The sequence below is a fragment of the Phocoena sinus genome, chromosome 10 (assembly GCF_008692025.1).
Source record: "Phocoena sinus isolate mPhoSin1 chromosome 10, mPhoSin1.pri, whole genome shotgun sequence".
NCBI lineage: Eukaryota > Metazoa > Chordata > Mammalia > Artiodactyla > Phocoenidae > Phocoena > Phocoena sinus.
Genome location: NC_045772.1, coordinates 46,302,814 through 46,319,362, shown reverse-complemented (window position 1 = coordinate 46,319,362; position 16,549 = coordinate 46,302,814). Strand labels below are relative to the sequence as shown.

General features: G+C 38.2%; 1 protein-coding gene across 2 annotated transcripts in view; it reads left to right on the top strand.

The window, feature by feature from the left end:
* Positions 1-16,549, top strand: part of LGR5 (leucine rich repeat containing G protein-coupled receptor 5) — a 120,437-nt gene that overhangs the window by 26,336 nt on the left and 77,552 nt on the right. The window lies entirely within an intron of this gene.

Genomic DNA, 16,549 nt, shown 5'->3' with positions numbered 1-16,549 from the left:
TTTCAGACTTTAATTCTCCTCCTCCTTCTCCATTTTCTTTCTCTTCTCTTCCACAGATTCCTTTAACTTTCTAGCGAGTTCCTTTCCTGCCTTAATCATGTGTATATATGTTTGTGAGTTTCTCCTGTCCCAAAGAATGTTTATGCTCTTTGGCTTTTCTCCACCTGTCTTTTAAACAAAACTCTGTCTCCCAGGATTCCTCGGAGAGTTACAAAAGAGTCTCAAAATACTACCAGACTAGCCCAACTTCATCTCCCAACCAGCTGCATAAACTTCCTCTCTTCCTACATTTATATTCTCCTGGTCCATTGGGTAAGCCTCCTGCCACTTAACACCTGACAAAAGTATGTTTCTCAGTTCCTCTGTTAGAAACTTACCTCGGAACCCCCTTTTCAGGTAACCTAAACTGATTAACTGAAAATGAGAAAACAAGCAGTCTCTGATAATCCACAGCACAGAGGTTATCAAATGGCCACTTCCTAACCTCTCAGAAAAATCTAAATAAAAATAATTCAGCGAAACAACAGCAGCAAAGATGTTTTGTTGGTCTTCAACTCTGAACTCTTGAAAGGCAGTAATTACACCTGTTCCGTGCTCCTTTTCATTGCACAATGTCTAGCACACTGTTAGAACTCAATAGAATGAGATAATTTTTTATCCAACACTGCACCTGGGAACACTGGCAAGCTGCCACCAACTAGATGGCTGGTGTACTTGAGTCATTCCTACGCCTTTATGTAGAAGTAGAAAGTCATGAATTACAGTACCTAGACAGACTGCTATAAGGATTATCCATTGAACAGAACAGTTTTTTGTTTGTATTTTTTTAATGAGAACAAAATATACTGGTATAATCCTTCTTTATGAATCAAGGGGAGAATTGAAGGAGCAAGGAGGATTATGAAATTATGTTACTTCTGTATCATCAACCCTGAAAGGGCTTAACATTCATTTATTTCATTTTAGCAACGTTTTTCTTTTATGAGATAGAGTTTTTAAAAGTTTAAGTGTTCTTACTAAGCTTGCAGTAATTCAGGACTTCTTGCTTGGTAAAGTATTAGACGGTGTGGAATTGAGGGTATCATGCAAAGAAAAAGCATCTTGCACTGACACCTTTAAAGTAAAAGGGAAGATGTAGAACTTGCTGTATAAAAAAAAAATTAAATTAAATTAAAATTTAAAAATAAAAAGGGAAGATGATGAAGAAATGGAAAGTAAATGTAGCAGATTAAAATTTTAAATCATCCATTTGTTTTGGGGATAAAAAGAAAGTAATACAAAAGATGTTCTGCATCTATGATTCTTCATCATGATACTATTTTGCATTTGGGTTACCTGCCAAGAAAAAACAAAATAGATTCTACATATGATTAGTAGTTTCCTCTCTCTGCCCTGGCCTTTTATGGGAAGTATCTGAGGAAGATCTGGCAAATTATAAGGAACTGAAAAATTAAAAGACTTTCTTGGGTATCTAAGATCTGGTTGTCATTTTCAGATTTTCCAAATTTAAGGAAACTGAGGGGATAGGAACATAACTATGGCTCTTTGGGGAGCTATTATTTAGTGAAATTGGAAATCTGTCCTCCTTGGAATTAAGGAGAATGCAACTGAGTTTAACATTGCAGTGAATCTTGAGTGATAATGAGAGTTACCAAAATAGTTATTTGAGGCAGGGTCTGAATACTTGGAGGATGAGGAAAGAGAAAAGGAAAATAATGAGGACCAGATTTTTTTTTAAACAAAAATAGCCACCATTTATGATGTGCCAGACTGCCCATATGTTATCTTAATTACTCGTGATATTAAACGAGTGAGATTTGTTATTTCTATTCCATAAGTAAAGAAATCAAAATAGTTAAAGAATTTTCTGAGGTCACAAGCCTAATAAATAGTGGAGAGAGGGAACTTGAAAAGAGGGCTGTATGATTCCAAAGCCTATGCTTTCCCCAGGACTCCAAGAAGAATTTCCAAATATGAATTTTGCCTTAGTAAGATCATCTGTGACGAAGATTTTAACTTGCTTTCAGAAGGCTGAAGTTTTAAGTAACAAAAGTTACTTTAAAAGGTGGTGACGGTAATTGTATATTTGAGAGGGAACTGTTCAAGGTTTCACTGGTGTGACAGTACCTTTGGAGTGAGTTTGGCCTGAAGAAATGGTGGCACAATAAATGCCAGGGGACTCAGTACGGAAGATACTGTACACTCCCCATTTGCTGTCATTTTTAACATCTGCATCAGGAATGGCTAGTTGTCATTTCAAATGTGTCTCCAATTATCGTGATCTTTCCTGAGGTAATCAAAGTGGTTTTGTTTGTTGGTTTGCCAGTTAATGGTGCTGTTTCCTAAGGAGAGTGTTATCTGCATGTAACTTCAGTGTAATTAGTAATATCAAAAAATATTTGGAATGACGATAGAGATCAGAGCTGATTTTTCTGTTGGACCTGAAAGAAAAGAATAATTGACACTAATTTGGCAGGTTGCGTGAAAATGATGTGGACAGAAATTGTAGCTGCCCTAATTCTGAATATTGTGCCTATAAACTACTTATTCTGTTCATGCCATTTCCACGACAATGCTATAAGTTCTAGAGATGAACCTCAGGTGAAATCCCTAATTAGGTGTACTTTAACCTCATGAAAATCCAAAGAAGTATTTTATTGTTTAAACTTGTATAGCACCACTGCATCCAAAGATCTCCCAGAGCCTTATCTGAATTCTTATTAATTCTCACAGTATTTCTATAAAACTGAGATACTTGTAAAAATATTATATAGACTAAGGGACATTATGTAATAGTAATGTGTGATAAGCAGATTAATTTTCACTAGACATTATTAATTTTTTTAAATGATAATCAAATATTGTTCATACTTTAGCCTTCATCGATTTTAATTTGTTTCCATGTTTGCTTGCCAGAAGCTATGCTATAAATGATGAACTCGTAAGTAAGGCAGTACCGAGACAGGTACATGAAGTTTGAGCAGGACCACGGGTGCACGTGGAAAAAAGAACAAAATGTTGTCTGTTTTAAATAGTAACAATTGTAAAGTTGTCAGTCTAAGGCTCCTATTTGAACTCATTGCACTTGATAAAAAATAACAAGCTGTGATAAACAGAAGGGCAAGATTTCAGTAATTCACTAAAGAATGTCTCTACTCAAAGCTTTGTGGCAAAAACGTCTTGTTTGGGACACAATTGCAGAGTTGCAATAACAACGCATGAATACCCTGGAGAAATGACTATGTACCCAAGGTGAATGCTGAAGCCTTCCGTCCTGAATGAGCCTTTTAATCAAGGCATTATCTAGGCTCTGAAAAAGTCTTCAGTGGTCCCACCTAAAGATTAATGGGAAAAGCCGAAACTGAGTTGGCCTATTTGCAGAAACAATTTTAAAGATTTACTGATGGTTGACAAATGCCATTTAAGCTTTCAAAGCCAGCCATATGCTTTTGAAAAGGATTTAAAGGAAATCCTCCCACTATAGAAGACGACTTTGAAGGATCTCTGTGGTAGCCTCTGGTTTTTAGGTGTGTGGACACGCCGTTGAGTTTTCTCTTTCCTGCCTTTTTTTTTCTACATCTTTGCTGAATTCCTACATGTGGCCCAGAAAAAGAAGACAGTAAGCCTTCCTCTAATATATTCCTGTGCTCAGAAGATACCTATATATATATATTTTTTGCCAGTGAGCATTAGACAAACTCTTACCAGGCAATTGTTCATATAGAGTATCTTTCTCAGTTACCTTTCTATTAATATAGGGCCGTGAATAGCACCCCAGTATTGAAAGTTTAGTGCAACATTGTTCAAATACACAATTAAAGGTTTTGAAAGGTGCTTAGATTTTTTTTTTTTTAGTTTTTATGTCAATATATAGGTTACTTTAGACTTCTAGAATGTCACAGACACATACATATTACAAATCAGATTTTAACGAATATGGGCATCATTGTTTTTCCACCTTCATTCTTCTGTGCATCTTGCCATTGATTTTATGGCCCAGGTAAAATTTATTCAGCTGAAAGAGTAACCCATTGCCAAGGAGATTATATTCAAAACGTTTCTCTATAGGGTAAAATCCTGCGTGCAATTTTAAAGTATGAGCCAGTCACAATGTGGATGAGAACTGGCCCCACTTTATACTTTGTCCTCCTTCTTGTCCTCACTTCAGTGAGATCTTGAGGCGATTTCACAGGCAGGAAGGCTCCTCCTATCTTTTGACGGGTCCCCAGAGAGCTGGATGAGTCACTTTACGGCGGGGTGCGGCCGCTCGCTCTGGGGCCTCCCCGGGCGCCAGCGGGTTCAGGGGCAGCACGCTCTGGCCTTGTTTGCCCATTTCCCCAGGTCGCTGACAGTGATCTGACAGAAAGCGACAGTGACACAAAGAAGCTGAGAGGGGCAGGAGATGGGGGTGAGGTCAAAGCGGAGAAACAGAAAATCCAGTGAAGTAGAAGCTGAAAGGATAAACACATGAAGGCTTAGAGCGGTTTGTCGGCTCACTTCAGTGGGCCCCGCCCGCCCCCAGCCCAGGGAGAAACGCTGCCACTTAACTGCCTTGGCAACAATTAAGGGCCGAGTGCCGTGAAGGATGGGTTTGGACACATGAGCCTCAAATCCCTCCCTGCAATAGCTAGAAAGCCTAGTAGTCAGCTTCCTGCTCTTTCTTTTAAAAGCTAGAACCTAAAAAAGGCTCACCCATAACCAGAGTAGCATCGCAGGACACACATACCAGCTTTCCTTACCTGGACTCTTGGAATGGCCCCCTCTGACCTGACCGTCCTCCAATTCATTCTGTAGGCCACCACCAGAGCAATCTTTCCAGAAATGTCATCTTAATACCATAAGTGTTTCTGCCAAAAATCCTGCAGTGACTTCCCAGGGGTATCCATACCACCAGCAGTACCTGAGTAGTGGTACTTGGTCTCATCATATAGTGGGAGAGTTACTCCCTTCTCATTCCCTTTCAACCCTTCTGGCTTCATCAACAAGAAAGTCTCAGTGAGGGCTAGTTTGTCTTCAACTCCTCTCTTACACCCACTAAACTCCCATCTTATCACAGGGAAGACAGGCTTCAGGCTTAGCTTGACTTGGCAAATCTAACTAAGAATCTATCTAGGATTTAATAACATTATTTGGTTTTCACTGTGTATACTTTAACAATGTCCTTCTATTTATGACAGGTGATACTGGTTTTCTATTTATAGGTAGTAATAGAAATTTTTCATTTTTATTAAATTTACCTAGGTAATCTGAGTCAATATATATCTATACATCTATAGGTACATCTCTATATACAAATATATACACAACATATAGATATATAAAACAGTATTCGAAAAAATAAAATAATAGTTCAGTTACTGCCCTTATATGGCAAAATAATGCCTGCGTAGTTTGGGAGAAACACAGAGTTATGAAATAAAGCCCAAATTCCTTGTATGACCTATAAGTCCCAATACAGTCTTACTCCCACCCCATTTCCAGGTGGGCTTAGCTCCCTCCGCAGCCTTATGTGCACCTAGTAACAAACCATAATAAGCATGTGTAGTATGTGCTGGACTTCCTGTAGAGCATATGCTGTCCCTGTTGCCTAGATGGTCTTCCACGCTCTTCTCCACCTAGATAATCGCTACTCACTCCTCAAGACTCAGCACTAGGCCACCCTCCAGGAAGGCTTCCTGCACCATGATCTCACCCACCCTGCCTGTACTCCCCTTGGCTGAACAGGTCCCTTCCACTGAGTCCCACAGCATCTTAGTTACATCTTCATTAAAACACTTATCACTTCTGTAACTCTTTAATTATTTCTCTCTCCTCTTATTCTATAAACCCCATGAGGACAGCAATTTTGTTTCAGTCACTGACATACCCATCTGGAATAAAATATTTGTTTAATAAATGTTTTATGAATTAACAAATTCTTTTTACCTGGAAGGCAAACAAGCAGAATACCTAATAACCAAAAACTTTAATAATAGTTAACAATTTCTAAATAATGGAGCCTACCTTAACTGGTAAGAATGTGGGCTTTACTAAAAATTAGGAACAACCCAAATGTCCGTCAACTGCTGGATGGATAAATACACTGTGGTATATCCATACAATGAAACAGTATTCAACAATAAACAGGAATGAAGTAGTGATAAATGACATAGCATGAATAAACCTTGTGTATGATTCCATTTATAGGAAATGTCCAGAATAGGCAAATCTATAGAGACAGAAAATAGACTGGTTAGTGACTGCTAATGGATACAGAATTTCTTTTCTAGGTGAGGAAAGTGTTCTAAAATTAGATTTTGGTGATGATTGCACAACTCTCTGGATATAATAAAACTCACTGAATTTTAGATGGGAGAATTGTATGGTATTATATCTCAACACAGTTGTGGGTTTTTTTTAAGTGAGAGCTCTAAATCAGATTGCCTAGCTTTGAATCCTTCACAACTTACCAGCTAGTGATCACGGGCAAGGTATTTAGTTTCTCTGTAACTCAGTCTCTTTTCTGTCAACAGTGCGTACCACAAAAGATCATTGTGAAGACTGCATATGCCTAGCCCAGTGTCTGTGAAATAGTAGCACTCAATAAATATTAGCTACCATTATTTTTTTAAAGGAAATTTATGTATGTATTTATTTATTTTTTGGCCACGCCACATGCGGGATCTTAGTTCCCTGACCAGGGATTGAACCCGTGCCCCCTGCAGTGGAAGTGCAGAGTCTTAACTACTGGACCACCAGGGAAGTCCATAGCTACCATTATTGCTAAAGGATTACTTAGTGGATTCTGAATCGGGGGGAAAACATGACATATGTTAACGTACTTGTAATATTAACTGTCTTAGTTCTTTCACAAATGGCGATATGCCCATAACATATATAATATTCTTGGTTGATAAGCCATCCTATGTATATTATGAACAATTCATAATAAAATGCATGCATATACACACATTATGTTGCAGTCTAATCCACAGAACAACCCTATGAGATAACCGTTATTATCCCCATTTTATAGACAAAGAAAGGGGTACAGAGAGAGGGTAAGTTGCCTTTTTTTTTAAATTTTTATTAGAGTATAGTTGATCTACAATGTTTTGTTGGTTTCAGGTGTACAGCAAAGTGAATCAGTTATACATATACATATATCCACTCTTTTTTAGATTCTTTTCTCATTTAGTTCATTACAGAGTATTGAGTAGAGTTCCCTGTGCTATGCAGTAGGTCCTTATTAGTTATCTATTTTATATATAGTAGTGTGTATATGTCAATCCCAATCTTCCAATTTACCTTACCCCCCTTACCCCCTGGTAGCCATAAGTTTGTTTTCTACATCTGTGACTCTCTGTTTTGTAGGTAAGTTCATTTGTACCCTTTTTGTAGATCCCACATATAAGCGATATCATATGATATTTGTCTTTCTCTGACTTATTTCGCTCAGTATGACAATCTCTAGGTCCATCCATGTTGCTGCAAATGGCATTATTTTGTTCTTTTTTATGGCTGAGGATAACTTGCTTATAAGTGGCAGAATGGGAGGCATCTGACCCCCAGGTCAGTGCCCTTTCTGGTACGCCAGGCTCTCCTGCAAGTGTGCCCACATATACATACCCCACAAGTAGGGTAATGGGCCATAGACAGAACTGCCTGAATGGATATGACAGGCTCCACAATGCTTTCCTTATTTAAACACATCTCCCACATCAAACTGCCACAACAAGCCCTCCTGTCTTGTCTGAGATTTTACAATAAGAAATATTCTTTTGAAATGGAAAATAGGCAGAGCTTTTGTCTCAAGAATGCTGCTAAACAAATATAACCTGAGAAAGGATAGGCCTGGGGGGCCTGTACCACACAGGCGAGATCCTTGTCTCTCAACACCAGCATTATGACACTATTAAGAATACTGGCTAAACGAGTGCTTATAACATCTGACTTCAATCATTGTAGTCAGTAGCAAAAAATGTGTTACACATGGCATATGCATACCGCAGCATGAGTTGATTGTATGAAGCACATCCTATGATCAAAAAGGATAATGCAAAACTAATCTTAAGTGGATAGCAGAATTCAACTTTATGACTTTGGGTTAAATTCTCTCTCTCACTGAGTATTCAATGAATCCATTGGTCGAGGCTTCAGCCCAAATATACTATATTATAAATAATTCATATGTGAGCATAATCATATTTTAGTATTTAATTCTCACTAAATCGCTGCTTTCAAAGAGATTAACAATCCAGGTGGGAAAATTTTAACAGGGTCCATGTCTTACTGCATTCCCAGCACTCTTCATGGGCCTGGCACATAAAAGGTTCTCAGTAAATGTTGGTTGAGTCAATAAATGAATGCATGAGTGAATGAATTATGACTTGGGGGGAAATTACATAATGTGTTTATAAATTAACATTTATTCAACACTTTTTTAAAATGTTCGTTATTAATTTGTTGAATGATAAATGAATGAACTTCAAATGAATTAATGTGACAAGCTGAGTTTTCGGAAAAGTCAATAATGTTTCCACTAATTTCCACTGTCCTGTCTAGTTCACTTTAAGATGTTTTTAATATATGATTCAAAAGAAGAGTAAATTTAGGGTAATAACCTACGTCACCCTTAATTTTCAGAGTATGATGATTTTTCACTTTATCAGATTACTGGTGTTATTGTATGCAACAAATGAATTATAAAATAGTTATGTATGTCTTCAGACCCCAAAGTGATACACTTTGTGTTCATCTGCACCCATTAAAGAAATCGGAGTCATACCAGCCGGATGAATAAGGCCTCCCTTTCCCAGAGGTCAGCCTTCTAGCAACTTCAGCCTCTTAAAACAGAGCCAAGAAATGTAACTGGACTCTGAGTGTCAAATATTACTGTATAAATCCCATACACTAAAGCCTCTTTTAAAAAGGAGCCTTTGACTCTCTTTCATATCCTATTTGTTTTCTTTTACATATAATCTTGATAAGCTTGATTATTTAGCTCCTGAATGCACGCCGAGTATAAATTACAATTACATAAAAGCTAAACACCAAGACATTTTCCGCTTTTCACTGGTAACTGCAAGACTTATCAACTGATAATCCAATCAATAGCAGAAAGTAGACCCCCAAATTAGGCCCAGATTAGACCCCCAAAATAAAACCAACCTATCTGCCATCATTTGCTATCCAGACAAGGAATCCTACAGACCTCACTCGATAGTCAAAAGATATGCCAGCAGAGGTACCGCCATTAAGGTGGCAACCATGAATATCAAGAAACATTTTAATTCTTCTTAAGAAGGCATTATAGAATTTTAAAAATTCACGATCTATATGTGAAATTTTAACATTTAAAAAAGTTAGGCATTTTAAAGGGTAAGATTCAATTTAGGTGGGAAACTCACATCTATGAAATATATATTCTAAAACACATCCAGTTAAGTGGGGAGAAATTGCTCGTGTTTGCATTGAAGGCTTATAAATGAGTGGTTTACTTCCAAGATCTTTTAAAATAGTGAATTAATAGAAATATTACAAAGCAACATGTTAATACACTCTAGATTATGTCCTTGACTATGCTCAGTTCTACATGACAATGTGTGGGAAAATCAATTTACTTAACTTTAAGCTTTTCTTTTAGATGATGTTAAAACTATAAACAATGTGGCAACTGACCATCTACAAGAATAAGGCTGATAAAAAGTGAATTATATAATACTTGAACTTGGAAAAGGAGGAAAAATACATCATAGCGTAGAATTACTTTAAAGCTTTAATGTCGGCCAAGGGAGATTAAATTGCCTTTGGGGTGTGCAGATGCAGAAGATTCCGTTGGTGTGATTTTCAAAGCAAAGACAGATGATATTAGGAAATAAAGCATGAGGGCTTCTGCTTTAATCTGTCCACGTTAATGTTTTGATCTGTGACTAATTGGAATTGCAATTAAGGTTCAAGAAGATTCTTACAGCCTGTCTGAGGCTAGCAGACATGTAAGGCTTTTAAAAATGCATCTAGGAAGATTTCTTGACCACAAAAGAAAGAACGTGTGAAGAATTGTTCTAATTGAAGCCTGTTAGTGTGTCTAATTCGAAATTAATATGGAATATGCACAAAAAATGACAAAATATTCAACGCTCGCTATCAAGAAATAGAGACAATATACTACACAATCTCCGAAAACAAAACATCACTCCCCTTTTAAAGTCTTTAAATAAAAGAAAAAGAACTACCACCCAAGAGAATTACTAAATCCAAAGGTGATGTCATTTCTCTGCTTAAAATCCTGCAGTGGCTCTCAGAGCCTCCAGGATACTCTGAGCTTCTCAACATGACATAGGCGGCCGGCTTGGTCTGGTTCTGGCCCTTGACGCTTTTCAGCTCTTATGTTGAGTCATGTGGCAACACAAGCACTTCCACTCAACTATGCCAGCCTATTTGTAATTTCTGGAGAGCAGCCTGCTCTCTCATGCCCCGGTGCTTGCGTGCATGCTGTCCTCCCGGAGAACCCTCTTCCCTCTCACACTTCCCTTTATCTCAGCCAATACATCTCTCTAAGACTCAGTTTAAGTGTAGGATACCTCTTAGGATTGTGATAGTAGAAACATTAATTACTTGTTTAAAGTAAGTAAAAGGAAAGTCCTTTGAGAGTTTGGTGAAGCAAGAGATTAATTCCCAACCAGTTAAGATCTGGGAGGGATTTTATGGGGAGATTGGTCTTAGATCCATAGGACTATGAAACTTTTACCATTTTTATTTTACTTAAAAAAAAAAGGCTTTTATTCTGTACATCTCATGTCCCCCTTGGTCATTTTACTCCTACCTTGGGACTTTGAGAGTTAGCTTGGAGATGCTTATAGGATAGAAAAAAAATCACCAATATGTCGATGATTGAAACATAGGATTCCTCTATTTAGGAAGGTTGTTTTCTTTGAGCAGTCAGATGGGACTCACATATTAATGAGGGAAGAATAGGACACTGTCCAGCCACCCAGATCAGTAGGTGGACAGCAAAGTTACACAAACCCACCCATTGGAACTCCAACCACTCCCTCTGAATGCCCACCTTACCTTACTATTCTTTTAACACTAAAAAAAGCTACTGAAACCTCATCTCCTTCAAGAAGCCCTCCCAACTAATGGAAAATGTGTTGACAGCTTTCTGGACAGGCAGTAATTAAAGACATGTTCTTTAGAGGCATACAGACTTTTAAGTGGGATCACTCTGGGAAGGTTACTTAACTTGCACTCAAGCTGTATCTACTCTGGGATTTAAGAATAACTGAGGAAGGGTTTATTTACATGGAGGACCCAAGACCCTTGTAGGAATGATCTAAAAGGAGTTGTGCCCACCTGCAAAATTCAAGAGCAGTGGCATCAGCGGTGGTGGTGGCATTGGTGATGATGGTACCAATAGCGCCCCGCATACTTTTTAGTCTCAGGTAGAAAATGCCTGGGTTGAGCATCTGGAGCCCAGTTGACTCATCATTGACAGCATTTTCACACATCACCATAGCAAGTCAGGGCAGAAGAAGGGGTAAACATAGATACCACGCTGTGGTCAAAAGAACTAGTTCTTGTCATCGCAGCCAAGGCTGGAACTTCCAGAACGATTTGGGAAGAAAATGTGTTGGGAACTAAAGTTCCTTAGTATGACTAGGAGAAAAGCCATGTATATCATGACTATTTTTAATCAGGCTGTTATGGATTGGAAAAGTAAAACATTATACCTGAAACAAGTAATATTTGAATAATTGGCATGTGGTTTCAGCTTAAGAAAAATGTCAGAAACACAAAGCAGATTAAACAGGTGTTTATCTCAGTGGCAGAAAAGTAATTTAAAAAGCATAAACCTACAAAAACTAAGAGAACAGGAGAGAAAATTATAATAGGCAGGATGTGTTAACAAATTCGTGAAATGACTTAGCAGAGAAATGGCATGGGCTAAGTCAAGAAGCAAGCCAATTCTTGTGTAAAATCCTAGAAGAGGATTCTTTTGAAGGTCAAGGATTATTGAAAATAGGGAGATTCACTGAAAAGTTTAATGATAAGCAGCTAAATATCTCCTTAGCTCACACAGTCAGACAACTGTCTCCTCACCATCCAAACTCCCACCACAAACAATAACCCTGATAGAAGACTGGAAAGTTACAGTCTGAGGAGAGTGACCCTTGAGACATTCTGGAGTATGAGGTGCAAATGGTTGCCTCTGAGAAGTGGGAACCAGGGATGGAAAGGGCCACAGGGGCCTGGTGACTTTGTTTTTGTGTTTGTTTTTTCATTATAAGGCTTGTAGTTGTTTGATATATATATATATGTACGTAGGTAGGTACAAATGTGTGTGTGTGTGTGTGTGTGTGTGTGTGTGTATAATCACTTTGACCTAAAATAAAATTTAATTATAATTTAAAGAAGTAAAATAAAAGAATAAAAAGTTTCATATTCAGGAAAACACATTTAAAGCTATACACTACTGTATTAATTCTTAAAATCCTTATCTTGTTACTGATCATTTATTCCACAGACAGCCCTGGGGATTTTTCTTTTTAATAATGGCCTCCTTTCATGTCACTGAACTGCCAGGGACCTAGTAAGTAGGCCTGCCACACACCGTCACACAAGCTGTGTATGCCCCAACTCCAGGGCAAATGGAATTGGCAGTGTGACAACTAATGGTAAGTTTCCATCAGTGTTAGAACTCTACTTCTTACTGTTTAATTTGTAGTGAGATTTGTAAACTCACTTCCTCATGCTTAGTACAATCCCTTACCTGTGTTGCTCTTTTAGCTTCATCATCAATACGCAATCATTGAGTTCCCACACCTGACTCAGTTCCCTTAACAAGATTCATTGTAAAAATACAAGCACAGGTTTTACCTTTTTAAGGTTTCCCTGGTTTTTTTCTCTTCCATTTTTTTCTCAGTTAATAACTGTACATTTGATATAGCTTACACTGACATTTTGAATTTCTGATTGTATATGTAGTCAAACTTGGTCTAAAAGGCTCTAAGTGTTACACTTATTTTTACATTTTCTCGAGCTTTGCAACTCATTAACCAATAACAATGAATGATTACACCTTTGGTTGATTTCAAAAGTTCATCAGTGACTTATTGGCTCTTGCGGCACTTAGAAGCATATAAATGAATGTTCCGTGGCAGTAGTTAAGGAAAGGCAGACAATTGCTTTTCATGACCACAGTACTTCGGAAGGTAGATAGATAAGCCAAGTTATTGGTAGCTAAAATTGTCTTATGTATTTCTCAAATTAATTCAGCCCTTGGTCTTTTCCTTGTTGAGTGTCTGAACTCTGAAAGTCTCTCTTCTCTAATTGTTGACTCTGCTCCCTCTACTGGAATCTTGGTTAAATTAAATGGAAAAACAGTTTATCTGAAAGTGAGTAGTATCTCTTTAGAGTTGGTCTATCAGCCCCAGATTGAAATGAAGACAAACATTAAGCTAGGATATTACTCCCATAGCATAATTGAAAAGTTCCACTGCAACACGGAGAAACTTTTGTCTCTCATCTTTCTAATGCAAGTCAGTGTTTAGGAACACCTTAGAAAAGAAATGCGTAAATCAAACTCTTGGGTAGTTTAATTTAATTCAAATATTGTAGCATTTTGGCTTTTTTGGGAATTACATTTCTGTTTTCACTAATTTGTTTTGAGTTTTAAATGCCTTAAAGTATTGCAGAAATAAGAGTTCATTAAATATATGATAGGCTTCATAGGATCTCAGAATACATTTTATAAACATTGAATTCACATTCTCCATACCACTGAGGTAAGAACAGTAAAGACTGTTCCGTTTAATGGGAGAAAAAAATTTATTTTAGAGAAAAGTGTATGTGTCTATGCAGGCTCATAAAATGTTCAAAAGCAAAATAGGTATAGAATGTATGCCCGATTTGATTTTGAAATACAATCATGTTTCTACATCTTTCATATTCAAACAGAAGCTAACTCAAAAATTAGTGAGATTTATAGGGTTTCTTTTTCTTTTTTAATCTATTTTTCATCAATACATTTTTGATAAATAGACTAGCACTTGTAGTAGAGTTATTTTTTTTAAGTACACTTTAGCCAGCTGTCTAAAGGAAAAACAAGGTATTCTTTAATCTGCATGCTATGCTATCCTCTGAGACTCAAAACATCCTTAGTAAAAATAATCCTCCTAGAAATAAGAAAGGACGGGAATAATGCCAGAGAATGTGACATGCATTCAGCTCATCAGTCACTCAACAAGCGTGTTTATTGATTGTCAACCATGTGCCAGACACTGCGCTAAAAGCTGGTGATTTAGCAGCCCCCTGCCCTCATGGCATTCAAGAAAGGAGGACAGGAAAGTAAATACACTACCAAATGTAAAATAGATAGCTAGTGGGAAGCAGCCACATAGCACAGGTAGATCAGCTCGGTGCTTTGTGACCACCTAGAGGGGTGGGATTGGGAGGGTGGGAGGGAGACACAAGAGGGAAGAGATATGGGGATATATGTATATGTATAGCTGATTCACTTTGTTATCCAGCAGAAACTAACACACCATTGTAAAGCAATTATACTCCAATAAAGATGTTTAAAAAAATAAAAATAGAAAACAAAGATGTGACCAAAAACTATTCTTAAGGGAAAAGAATGATGGTGGGAGGTGGCGGGGTGGGCGGGAGGGGAATAGAGGGAGGCAGGAAGAAGAGCAAGGCGATACGGGAAAGGACCTGTTCTAGATTAGAAGGTCAGGAAGACTTATCTGAAAAAGCGATATTTAAGAACAAAGAGGAACAGCCTTTGGAAGGGAGGGTGAGGTGCAGAGGAGTGTCATGGAAGAAGACCTGAGAAGGGAAAGCACTCAGGGTCTAGGAGGAACCACCCAGGGGCAGGTATAACCTGAGTGGGTGAGTGAAGGGATGGTGAGTTGGTATGAGGATGAGGAGACCTTCTCAAGGAAGTGAATATCCAGAGATTCCTGCCCAGTTTAATACTGTTGATGGTGTAAGGGAGTAGTCAAACTATTCTCAGAAGACACTTCATAACCAGTTCTGATAATTTGGAAGAACTGTCTGTTGCTGGCAGGCTGTCTTAGAGCCAACCAGCCAGGGCACTTTGAACGAGACCTTTGTTAAAGTGGGTCCTTTTTTTTTTTTTTAACAGGACCTTCCTGACCAAGTGGTTCACAGACTAGACCTTTCTTGTCCTCCTGGTAGATTTTTTTTTGACTCAAGACTGTAGGTCTCAGGCAATGAGCCCATGCATCAGATCCTTCAGTACTTTGGTGAAAGTCTCCCAGGCTAGTAGGTTTTCTGTCTGAAAGAGTGGAATCATGTTTCCAGTGAGACAGTTTAATGACCTCATCCTTTTTTAAGTTCTCATCTGCCAATTGTGCGTTGTGGATGGTTTTCAGAAGCAGATGGCCGGACACAGCTTCTGCTCTTACTGACTCAGAAGCTTATCCATTTGTATCAGAGCTTGGATGCTATAGTGCTAGTGGTGATGTCACCACTACCTGCTTAGGAGATAATGAAACCAATCTTGGATGCTGTTTTTACTAGGTGTGCTGTCTCAGAGAGGAGAAATAGCGTGGGTCTTGGGTCTAAGGCCTTGGGTTCAAAGATAAGCAGCTTATGGTAGGCAGGTTCTCAAATTTCACATCCAGCTATACCGTTGTCCTTTTAAGTATCATCTGCACCCAGCTGGGATTCACAGCAGACCATCTGGGCTTCCTCAGGGTCCCCACTCATGCACTGGGCTCAGTTGAGTTTGATGGAATGTCCTCTGCTGGCCTCACATCCACAGTATGTTGGCATGGGACTTAAGCTCTGCTTGTTCTGAGGTTTCATTTCCATTTGTTTCATTGGCACAGAATGGACCTCTTAGCTGGCCACCGAAAGGTAGTATCTGCATTGGTATTTTGGGTCACTCTAGAACCTTTCTTCACATTGTTTTTTACAGGACCCATGACTGATTAGCCTCTGTCTTCTATTGTAGAAGGAGTTAGGGGTAAAAAGATCTTTGTGGTAAATAAAAATTTCAAGGTGAACTTGAGACCAAAGATACTGTTACTTACAGAAAAAGGCACACTCAGTAAACTCAAATGTAAAATAATTTTTTATTAACGGTTATGGTAAATTTATATTGTACACAAATAGACTGTTAGAATGGTTCTTAAAAATTATAAGGGAAATGCACATACAGTACAAAAATTTTATAATTGCCATACTTCTTTTTGGGGACTGGGAAATTATTTTTACGTTGTTTATAGCCAATCATTTTTGTATTTAATAATTCTAAATCCTGTGGGTCTTTTATATCTCTCTCAATGTCAAATTTTGTCGTCGTCTTTTTAAATAAACCCACTTTATTGTTCACACACACACAAAAAATGCCATGCTAAGGCACTTGGATTTAACCTAAGAGCAAACAGGAATCCACTGGGGGAATTTCAGGCCATGCCAGGCAATGAGCTAATTCGGTTTTGAAGGGCTACCTTTGGCCGCCACGTGGGGCATCTGCAGAGGAGCCAGGACTAGAAGCAGGAAGTGCAAGAGCGCTTCAGAACGAAGACTGAGTGGG